At 47.0% G+C, this 10,412-nt stretch overlaps 1 protein-coding gene across 2 annotated transcripts in view; it reads left to right on the top strand.

Moving 5' to 3' along the window:
- The first annotated feature begins 6,264 nt into the window (after nucleotides 1-6,264).
- The window catches only part of Pomk (protein O-mannose kinase), a 9,388-nt gene continuing 5,240 nt past the window's right edge, over nucleotides 6,265-10,412 (top strand). The window contains exons 1-3 of one of the 2 annotated variants that reach the window (XM_036166773.1): nucleotides 6,265-6,357; nucleotides 8,246-8,323; nucleotides 10,296-10,412. The exon at nucleotides 10,296-10,412 is cut by the window's right edge and continues 17 nt beyond it. The gene's annotated coding sequence lies outside the window, so the exon portion shown is untranslated. Of the gene's footprint in view, nucleotides 6,358-8,245; nucleotides 8,324-10,284 lie in introns of both variants that reach the window. The other variant, XM_036166774.1, reaches the window with a different exon arrangement.

Genomic DNA, 10,412 nt, shown 5'->3' with positions numbered 1-10,412 from the left:
TATACAAGGGACCTTCTAGCAGTTTAAAACAAACAAGGAGCGTAGTGCTTGGGAGGCTGAGTCAGGAGGATTGCTGCAAGTTTGAGGCCAGCCTGGACTGCATAGAGAGGTTCAGGCCATCTCAGAATACAGAGTATGGCCTTATTTTTTAAAAAAATGGTGCAAAAAAAAAAAAAAAAAAATCAGGAAGGAAATACTGCTATAAAACTGGTTGTGGTGAGGGAGATGTAAACTTGTTAAAATGGGACTTGGTCCTTTTTTACTGTAAGCAACAAAATCTACTCAAGTTTTTTTGTTTTGTTTTGTTTTGTTTTTCGAGACAGGGTTTCTAACTGTGTAGCTTTGCGCCTTTCCTGGATCTCACTTGGTAGCCCAGGCTGGCCTCGAACTCATGGAAATTCGCCTGGCTCTGCCTCCCGAGTGCTAGGATTAAAGGCGTGCGCCACCACCTCCTGGCAAGATAATTTAAACTATGGACTTATTCAACATAGATAGCTCACAGAGTGAGCTAAAGAAATGCAGGTTAATAGTCACCTATTACAATCAGACTTGTAGTCAGGTATGTTTTTAAGGTCAAACAGATATATTTTAGATAGATAAGTCATCTTCAAACACTTCAGAGACCTGAGAAGGAAATAGTATTTATTGAGAAAGCAGGAAATGCAAACAAGCGACTTCCAAAAAATGTGATAAGTGACTGAAACAGATGGCTGCCTGGATAATCATTCAAGGTTCCTCTGCAACATTGGTGCATCCATCTTTGGCCTACAGGTCTAGCATATCTCACAGACTTATCTGTGAAGCAGGATTTTCTGAAGGACTATCCTACCTTGTCTTGGTAAGGTTCAGCAGTCCTTTCTTTTGTGTCCTGCTTGTCCATCTGGACAGCATACTGTCAGCAGTCGAGGCAAGGGCACTTTCATGCCCAGTGGCTAACTTGCCATAAAGAAAGTAAACTCCATAAGGAGTTTCTTCGATGCCCATCATCTTCTCTGAGGTAGATTGGTGCTGCCAGAAGCAGACATGTCTCATAGTCCTAAAAAAATAATCTATGTTATTAAAACATCTTAAATGCCATATCCTATAGATCTCTGAAGATGACCTGTCTAAAATACATCTTTTGACCTTGAAAACATACCTAACCTGACTACAAGTTTGATTGTAATAGGTGACTAACTACTAACCTGCATTTCTTTATATCTTAAATAGTTGGTAATAACTTTCAAAGACTAGAAAATTGCATTACATTGTTAAATAAACTGGATAGGTACAATATCTTGAACAAGATTAGAAATATATGTACAGTTTTTTAAAAACAAAATCAGTCTCAAATTTGTATCAATATACATAATTGGTATACTATATACAAAAATCCAATCCAATGTAAAGATTTAAAACTAGAAGTGGCTTTTAAAAGTAGATGGAATAATCTTACCTTTTTATCTTATTATATCCATATTCTCCCCCTTTCTTTCAGAGTAGATTCAATAATTTACCCTTTTATGCTGACATTTCTTTTTTTTGCTGTCATTTCTATCTCTCTCTTCTTTAGAGTAGATTCAACAATCATCTACCTTTTTATCCTATCATTTCTATATAATACATTTTTAAATCAATCATAGATAATAAAAATAACAAAACACAGCCTCGATGTCAGTTGTGGTGGTGCTTGCCTTTAATAACAGTATTCAGGAGGCAGAGGCAGGCAGATCTCAATGAGTTCAAGACCAGCCTGGTCTTCATCTCAAGTTGCAGGCCAGCCAGGCCACATAGCGAGACTTTGTCCCCCGAAAAACAACAAAAACAAACCAGTGTAGAGAAATTCTAGACTACAAGAGTTTTATACAGTATGAGGAACTAGAATGTATAAGAATATTTATTCTCAGAAATTACCATCAATGACCCAACATTTTTTGGGGGGCTGCTGACTCAACAAAGCTCTTTGGGACTTCGTAAGAAGCACAATGTGCCAGGTGTAGCAGCATGTACCTGTGATGCCTGAATGCAGAGGTTTACGACAAGTCCATTGTCAATCCAGGCAACCAAATGAGATTCTGCCTTGACAGAAACAGGTGCTCTTCCAGAGGTCCTGAGTTCAATTCCCAGCACCCACATGGTGGCTCACAGCCATCTGTAATGAGATCTGGCGCCCTCTTCTGTGTACATAATAAATAAATACATTTAAAAAACAAAAAACAAAAAACAGGCATAGTGATACACGCCTGTCATTCCAGCATTCCAGAGGCTAAAAGATAGCCAGACCCTGCCTCACAGGAGCAGAGGAGCTGCTTCTATTACTAGTCTGTCTTCATAATCACTGTTCCTGCCCTCCACTCTGCTATTACATCTGTGTTTGTCTCTCAGCTTCCTGCATTTCTTTACTGGGAATTTCATTTGTTAAAAAGATTGATTATCTTTGATTATATGTGTGGGTATGTACATATGAGTGCTGGTACCCTCAGAAGCCAGAGGCCTGGGATTCCCCTAGAGCTGGAGTTACAGGCATTGTGACCCAGGATGGGTGCTGGGACTCAAACTCAGTTCCTCTGCAAGAACAGTAACTGTTGAACCATCTTTCTAGCCCCTTCCTGGTAATGTGAATTTTAATGTTTGTTTCAAGAGTGTCATGAGTGCCTCATTCAGCGTTAGTCTGGACATGAGTAGAACACTCATCATTTGAGCCTAGTCCTCAGAGTGGCTTGTGCTGATTGGAGTCAGATGTCTCATGTGCAGGTCAGTCAGCCTCTCAGTGAGTGCTGGTGTTACAGGCAAGTACCACCACACCCAGCATATCCAGTACTTCTTGTTTCCACGGAGAACCCATGTCAGTTCCGGGCCAGAGACCGAGATTCTAGTTTCACCATCAAGAAGCAGTCAATGCAGTCAGCCCAGCATAGTGCTGAGTAGACACTGAGTGCTCACCTTTAAATGAGGCATCTTTACTGTGTACACATGCACCCTGGCAGAGGAAGAGGAGGCAGGAAGAATGTAAGGATGCAGAGGATGGGCAGTGCTGTGGGATGCTGTCTTCTGGACAGCCAGAGCTATTGCCCTCGTGAACTCACAGCACAAGACCAAGCCAACTAAAATTCCAGCATAGATTCGGGGGTGCTTTCTTGGCCCACCCCCTTACAGAGGAGCAGTTGCCAGTTGATAGCTATTTTGGAGGGAGAATCTTTTCTGAGGGTGAAGCCAGCGGTCTGTGAAAACAGAGGAGAAGGAAAAAGACCTGGGGTTGGGAAGGGGACATGTTGGGAAGGTGGGAGGGGTGGAGAAGGGAGGTGAGTGAAGGTGTGTTCTTAATCACTGTATACATGTGTCCCCAAGAATAAAGCAAACTCTCCACTTAAAAGCAAACACGAGGACATCTCCACAGTGTGCCACACCAATGGAGCAGCGTGGCATGGGGAGTAGGGAGGCTGGTTTGGGCTTCTTGGGAGTCCAGTTCCCCTGGGTAGAAGGGAAGGTTCTCGCTGGTGGGTCTGGCTCCAGGTTTTTGTTGGCTGCTGTGATGCAAGTGGCTGGGGGTGGCTGGTAAGGGCACAGAGAAAAGGCAGAACAAATGTGGGGTTCCCTCCCCTCTCCTGACTTAGGAATTTTCTTTCTGTTCCATGCCTTTTTTTTTTTTTTTAATTTACTATGGATGCAGTGTTCTGCCTGCATACTAGAAAAGGGCACCAGATCTCATTACAGATGGCTGTGAGCCTCCATGTGATTGCTGGGAATTGAACACAGGACCTTTGGAAGAGCAGTTAGTGCTCTTAACCTCTGAGCCATCTCTCCAGCCCCCTTCTGCACTATGCTTAGACAGAAGAGTTCCAGGTTTAGAGACATATGGAGTTCAGGCCAGAAGAAAACAGAACAAAGACATATCCTGACCAGGTTCGTGCTGTGTCAAATTCTGGTCTTCCTTGACCCACCACAAACAGCTGTGGCATTGATTCTGTTTTGACCTTGAAGCTGCGCTTTGCAGGAGAAGTTGCAGATATCAGCTCCATCTTTCTGGAAAGTCCCCTCCCCCATCCTTTCTTGAAATCTCTGGCTTATTGGCTTCCACTTCGTGAGAATAGCTTGAGGCCCTGGGTTCAACCTTCCGCCACCACAACATTAAATACATTTATTTTTATTTTTCAGAGCTGAGGACAGAACCCAGGCCTTGCGCTTGCAAGCGCTCTACCACTGAGCTAAATCCCCAACCCCTTAAATACATTGTTTAAAGCATGGGATTGTTTCCCCACCCTTATCTTTGTTTACTTTGTTACTTTCCCGTTGCTGTGACAAAATACCCTGACAAAAGCAACTTAAGGGAGAAAGGTTTGTTATTTTGGCTTACTCTTCCAGTGGGATACAGGCCACCATTTCAAGAAGATACCACAGCCGGGGGCAGAAGAATGGTAGTGGGCACAGGAGATAGGCACCTATACTCAGGGAGCAGAGAGTGAACAGGAAGTGAGGCCTCTTTATAAAGCCACACGTCCTCCAGCGGGCCTCCACTTCCAAAAAACAGTCTCACTCCCAAAGGACCATTGAAACATGGGAGCCTATGGGAGATACCTAACATTAAAACCACTACACCCATGTGTTATGAGCATCTCTTCATGTCAATACATATAAATCAACTTAACTTTTAATATTACATGTGTGTGTGTGTGTGTGTGTGTGTGTGTATCCATGCATGTGCATATGGAGATCAAAGGACAACTTGACAGAATCCTTTCTCCCCTTACACCATGTGGCTCCTAAGGATTGAACTTAGATGGTCAGGCTTGGTGGCAAGCACCCTTACCTGCTGGCCATCTCATAGGCCCCTACAGCATCATTTTTTATTATCGCAAACTATACATAACACACCCTATGATCTTAGTCATTTTGTAAAAGGTTTTGAATTTTATGTGTATGGGCGCCTTGCTTGTATCACACGTGTGCAGTGCCCTCAGAGGTCAGATCCTCTGGAACTGAGTCACAGACGGTTGGAACTGCCATGTGGGTGACGGGAACCCAGGTCCTCCGGAAGACAGCCAATGCTCTAAACTACGGAGCCATCTCTCCAGCCCCTATTTTAGTCAGCTTCAAGTGCATATTTCAGTGGCATCCAGTATATTTCACACTGTTATGCAACCATCACCTCCAATCATCACCAGAATTTTTTCATCTTCTCAAACTGAAACCCTGTATTCATTAAGCAGTGTTTTTAAGGCTTCAAGATAGAATGCATATAATTTACTTCTGAAATTCTTACTGTTATGCATCTGGGTATATTTTCTACTATAAATATTCTTGGTACTGGAGAGATGGCTCCGCAATAAAGAACATGAGTTGCTTTTGCAGAGAACCTGAGTTTAGTTCCCAGTATGCATATCGGGTGGCTCATGCTTACTTCTAATTCCAGCTCCAAGGGTAGCTATCATCCCTGGCCTTTGAGTGCTCCACCACCACCACCCTTGCCCCACGTCATTCTGGGAGACAAAAGTGGCTTATAGAGCGGTTTTTTGTTTTTTTGTTTGTTTGTTTGTTTTGCCCCACCCCTCTGGTGCTTCCTAGATCGATGGAACCCAGGTCCTTCAGCATGCTTGGAGTTAACACTCATTGTTTGGATAATAAGCACAGATGGGTTTTTTAAATCCGCATGCCATATTTGATTTCAAACCTGGAAAGTAGATCAGAAATAGATGATACGTATATTTTAAACAGTTAGGGTCCTGGAGACGAGGTCTGGTTCTGAATTGAGTTATTAGGACAGGCTGTCATATTTGCCTGGCCCTCTCAAAACAAACAACAAATTCGGTAGTGTTAGGTCTGATTTTCTGTTTCGCAACCCTACCCCTCTCGGTCCACATCACGTACAGATACTAGTATGGCATGTTAAGACCTTCCTGCCTTTACATCACTTAAATAGCCAGCTTGAGGCTTGGACCTGGAAATCTGCGAAGTTCAGCTTTCTGTCTCAGGTCGAAGCCCCCAAATCATCTTTACATGTAGTTTTCAAATCTAGAAGCATCCGTTGAGTACTACAACGGGGCTCGTCTGCAGGGGGCTGAGAATTTCATTTCGGACATTTGCTCATGCTGCTGTTCTGAGGACCACCCTTTGGCAACCACCGCTTTGCAAAGAGTGTAGGTCACGAAGCAACCCTCTGAGGTTCCCAGCCCCAGGCTCAACCTGGTTGTTGCGTCCTGGCATTCCTTTGCGGAGTGGAAGCCGGAGCCAGAGGCTGGGTGAGCGTGCCACCGCTGCCGCGGGGGTCCATTGTGCGGCCACCAGGGGGCAGCCTCGCGCTCGCCTCGGGCCGCTTCCGGCCGCGCAGGCGTCGTGGGCCGCGAGCCGGATTTGGTGGTCGCCGGATCTGGTGGTCGACAGGTAGGCTCCGGGGAACGGTGAAGCAGGCCGGGGGTCTGCGGGACCTTTCCGAACCTGGACCCTCCGACCCAGCCCCAGGGTGGGAAGCCGCGGCTCTCACGGGGCTCCGCTGGGCCTTGTCTTGAAGCAGGTGGTGGCTGCGGCGCCTCCAGATGCTCACCGTGCACCCCTCCTCCGGGTGATCACCGTGCACCCCACCTCCGGGTGATCACCGAGCACCCTCCTCCGGGGGCTCAGGGTGCACCCACCTCCGGGTGATCACCGTGCACCCCTCCTCCGGGTGCTCAGGGTGCACCCCACCTCCGGGTGATCACCGAGCACCCTTCTCCGGGTGTTCAGGGTGCACCCACCTCCGGGTGATCACCGTGCACCCCTCCTCCGGGTGATCACCGTGCACCCCTCCTCCGGGTGCTCAGGGTGCACCCCTCTTCCGGGTGCTCAGGGTGCACCCCACCTCCGGGTGATCACCGAGCACCCTTCTCCGGGTGTTCAGGGTGCACCCACCTCCGGGTGATCACCGTGCACCCCTCCTCCGGGTGATCACCGTGCACCCCTCCTCCGGGTGATCACCGTGCACCCCTCCTCCGGGTGATCACCGTGCACCCCTCCTCCGGGTGCTCACCGTGCACCCCTCCTCCGGGTGCTCAGGGTGCACCCATCTCCGGGTGATCACCGTGCACCCACCTCCAGGTGCTTTCCGAGCGAGCACCCTCCTCCGGGTGATCACCGAGCATTCCCCACTCGGGGTGCTTACCGTGCACACCCCGCCGGCTGCTCTCCGTGCACCCCCTTCCTGGTCCCTGTACACCGGACGCCGCTACTCAACTGTGTGAGCGGAGAATGTCCGCAGTGCTCTCGCTTTCTCACCCCCTCCCTCGTCACTTCTCACCCTCCTTCCCTCCTTTTTTGTTAAAAAAGCAATATTTAGGCATTTAGGAATTTTGACATCCCCCACCCGTTGCCTGTATAAACTAAATAGCATCCAGAATATTTAAAATAATTATCGGAAAGTGAGATTTAGTCTGAATTGTATTGGTAACACCAACACCCGGAATCGTGTAAAACAGTCTGCATAGTGGCAGTTCATTTAGTTGCCTTCTTTTCTTTGCCTAAGCAGTGAGCATACAGCAGTTGGTCCTTTTTCACCATTATCAAGCAGCCTTGGTGTTTAAACCGTGCCAGAGCATATTCCTTTAAGATCCAGGCAGCCAGCCGCGGTGCCCGCCCCCTCCAGTGACCGCTGGGTTCAAGCTTGCCTAGCCCCTCAACTTTGCAAGATACTGAGGAAGAACGTGAATTTGAGGCAGCGCTTCCACATACACAGTGTAGATCTTGATTGGGCGCCTTCACCTTGGAGTCCATCCCCTTCCCTGGGAAATGAGAGTAATGGTTCTATCTGCCCCTCAGAATTGTTTTGACTTTGATGTTGTGTGATACTGTGTGAACGGTTGAGTTTAAGGATGGTTGCTTTTTTCTAGGGAGATTCAGAATATGAGGATTTAGCTAAAAGGCATAAAATACAGTCCGTAAGAAACAAATGCATCAATGGCTTGCCGATGACTTTTGCTTGTGGTCTGTGGTCATTCCGTGCATCATGGCTGGAGAGGGCAATGGCAGGAGGGGAAACTGATGGGAGAAGACAGTGGTGGAGAAGGAGATCTTACTTCATGGCACCCTGGAAGCAGAGAGACACAGGCTGAGCCCCCAGTATCTCCTTCTGGGTCATGCTGAGCAAGACCCTGAGTTGGATCCCCAATATGCCACCCCCAAAAAAAGTGTTATTTTTTTAAAATTGAAATATATTCAGGACAAGTATAAATTGACAAAAAACTGAATAGATGGTCATAATTTTATTTACTTATTTTTCCCTTGAAACATTTCGTTGAAGAAGGAAGATCCTATCTGCGGTGTGGAGAATGGATTGGAACAAAGAAAGGCCTTGCAGGGGTCAGCTGTAGAAGCCCAGGTAAGGGGTGCTGGTGGCATGTGCCTTGGCAGAGTCAGGAAAGGGCACTGTGCAGGGCCGATTCTGAGTCAAGGGAGGGAGCCATTGAGTCACCCCGGTTTGCGATATGAATGATGAGTGGGTTGTGTCCCCACGATAGAGTGGGAGCCCCAGAGAAGGGACGTGCTGGGGAGGAAGGTCAGCAGAGGACATCCCAGACATTGAGCCTACTGAGTGTTGGGAGAAAGATTTAGGGATTGTAAGCGTTTGCCAGAGATACTGCATGAGGTGAGGTTACCTCCGCCTCAACACCCTCGGAGACATATTCTCGTCTAATGCCAGGTTTGGCCAGCTACAATCCACGGCCCTTTTTTTTAATACTCCTGAACTAAGCAAGCACTTCACCAGGTAGCTGTATTCCCGGCCACTTTTCCTTTTCTTTTCTTTTTGAGACAGGGATTCTCTTTGTGTCTCTGACTGTCCTGGAACTCAATCTGTAGACCAGGCTGGCCTCCAATTCACAGAGATTCACCTATCTCTGCCTCCTAAGTGCTGGGATTAAAAACATGCACCAGCACCACCTAGCTTGTCTTTTTTTATTTCTTAAATTTTTTTTTAAAGATTTATGTGTTTAGTATATATACAGTGTTCTGTCTACACATATCCTGCATGCCAGAAGAGGGCACCAGATCTCATTACAGAAGGTTGTGAGCCACCATGTAGTTGCTGGGAATTGAACTCAGGACCTCTGGAGGAGCAGGTGATCTTTACCTCTGAGCCATCTCTCCAGCCCCTTCTGGCCATTTTTATCTTTGTAAATGTTGGGTAAGAGATGTTTTGTGAGAAAGCACAGGGGTTTTTGTTGTTGTTTGTTTTCGAGAGAGGGTTTCTCTGTGTAGCTTTGGTGCATGTTCTGGATCTTGCTCTGTAGCCCAGGCTGGCCTCGAACTCACAGAGATCTGCCTGGCTCTGCCTCCTGAATGCTTATTTTTGTACTCTGTAGGGGCTTTTCTTACATACCCTGGCAATAGAGTTGAGTGCCAGACGAGATGATACATGGGATCATCTCTCTGCATCTCATATCAGTGATAAGGTTTTCCCTTGATTTTGATACTGGCTCCTAGAAAAACAAAAACAAAAAACAAAAAAAACCCCCAAAAACCACAGTTCAACCCTTTGACCTAAGGTCTAAGTTGTAACACCCCTGGTCCCTCTGAGGATTATGAAAGGTGAGTTGGAGAGATGGCTCAATGGGCCGAGGTGCTTGTCATCCACATCCCCAGAACCCACTTAAAGACAGAAGAGAGAATCAACTCCACAAAGTTGTCCTCTGACCTCTACATGCATGCTGTGACGTGTGCTCACCCGTCCCCACACATGGTAGACACGATAATGAGTAACATAAAGTTTTTCTAAAAAGTATGATGAGAGAGAAACGGCCCCAGCCTGAGTGGAAACAGTTGCCACTGCTTTTGTTAAGTGTCTGAAGATGGCCTGAGGGAGAGGCCTGGAGATGAAGATGAGGGCCTCAGGTCCCTGTGGAAAGAGGAACCAGTGACCCTGATACTGCTGGGAGACCCGAGACTGGGGGGTGAATGGGCAAGATGGCCTCCAGGTGGCCTCTGAATGAAACCAAGGTGATTGCAGAGTCAAGGTTTACTGAGCACGGCCTGGTGACAGCAGAAATACATGCCAGCATTCTGTTGTCTAAGTGAAGAACTGAACTGTCAGTTCTAACATTTCGGGATTAGACATAGTCGTGTTGCCGTGACAACACTTCAGCCGAGTCCTCATTGGCTTAGAAACAGGGAGTGGGGAGGTTCCTTCTTTACTGACAAGAACTATGGAAAAGAAATAGATTTGGGGGACAAGACTTGAGGTGGAGTCTGGGAGGTATGTTTATTCTTTTAAGTTGTGACATGATTCTTTTTTATTGTGTCTGTGGGTGTTTCGCCTGCATGTATATCTGAGCACCAATGCAGTACTTCCATAGGCCAGAAGACACCGCCACATCTCCTGGGATGGAATGACAGAGGCTGTGAGCTGCCATGTGGGTCCCGGCGCAACACTGAGGGACCCAGACACATGGATGGGGACCCGGCTGGGAGAA

This window comes from Onychomys torridus, chromosome 17 (assembly GCF_903995425.1).
Source record: "Onychomys torridus chromosome 17, mOncTor1.1, whole genome shotgun sequence".
Taxonomy (NCBI): domain Eukaryota; kingdom Metazoa; phylum Chordata; class Mammalia; order Rodentia; family Cricetidae; genus Onychomys; species Onychomys torridus.
The sequence above is the reverse complement of the archived record's forward strand: the minus strand, read 5'-3'. Positions and strand labels throughout refer to the sequence as shown.